The sequence below is a fragment of the Pteropus vampyrus genome, unplaced genomic scaffold, assembly GCF_000151845.1.
Source record: "Pteropus vampyrus isolate Shadow unplaced genomic scaffold, Pvam_2.0 Scaffold54, whole genome shotgun sequence".
In the NCBI taxonomy this organism is placed as follows: domain Eukaryota; kingdom Metazoa; phylum Chordata; class Mammalia; order Chiroptera; family Pteropodidae; genus Pteropus; species Pteropus vampyrus.
The window spans coordinates 5,640,445-5,641,033 of NW_011888835.1; the positions used below are offsets into that span (position 1 = coordinate 5,640,445).

Below are 589 nucleotides of genomic sequence, written 5' to 3' on the forward strand. Positions count from 1 at the left end.
TTTCTTAACATGGAACGTGGGACTGACAAAACCTTCAACTGTGCAGAGTAACAACTATTACAGGCAATGTGCATACAGTACATAGCACACAATGTCCAGCATTTTTTTTATTATTTAATGCTAAACTGAGGTTTTGTTTCTTATCTCAATATTGTTAAAACATTTTTTTAAATAAGCTTCCTACAGTACCTGTTAATGAAAGAGCATATTGGTCAAATATCTCAAGTCCCTAAGAGAAGTCAGCTTCCAATGATCAAGATCTAAAATTAGTAATACACTTTGCTTTATCTATCATAAATGCACAGAATATATTTCTTGCTCATATTCTATTTTTCTTTTTAAGGTGAGGCAACCCTTGGCTGACCTCACAGATTGCAAGGACCTTGTCAGCTTACAATCTCTTATTTTTTTATTTTTTATGCCTACAGCACTGGTCTTCCTAGGAGGTCTCCCATCCAAGAACTAACCAGGCCCGACCCTGCTTAGCTTCCGAGATCAGACGGGATCGGGCTTGCTCAGGGTGGCAAGGCCATAGACTTGCTCATATTCTAAATTGAGAATTTTATAAAACAAAATTAATTACCTGAGA

The 589-nt window shown here is 36.7% G+C and overlaps 1 pseudogene; it reads right to left on the bottom strand.

The window, feature by feature from the left end:
* Window positions 1-419: 419 nt before the first annotated feature.
* LOC111739818 lies at window positions 420-537 on the bottom strand (annotated as a pseudogene).
* Window positions 538-589: the final 52 nt, after the last annotated feature.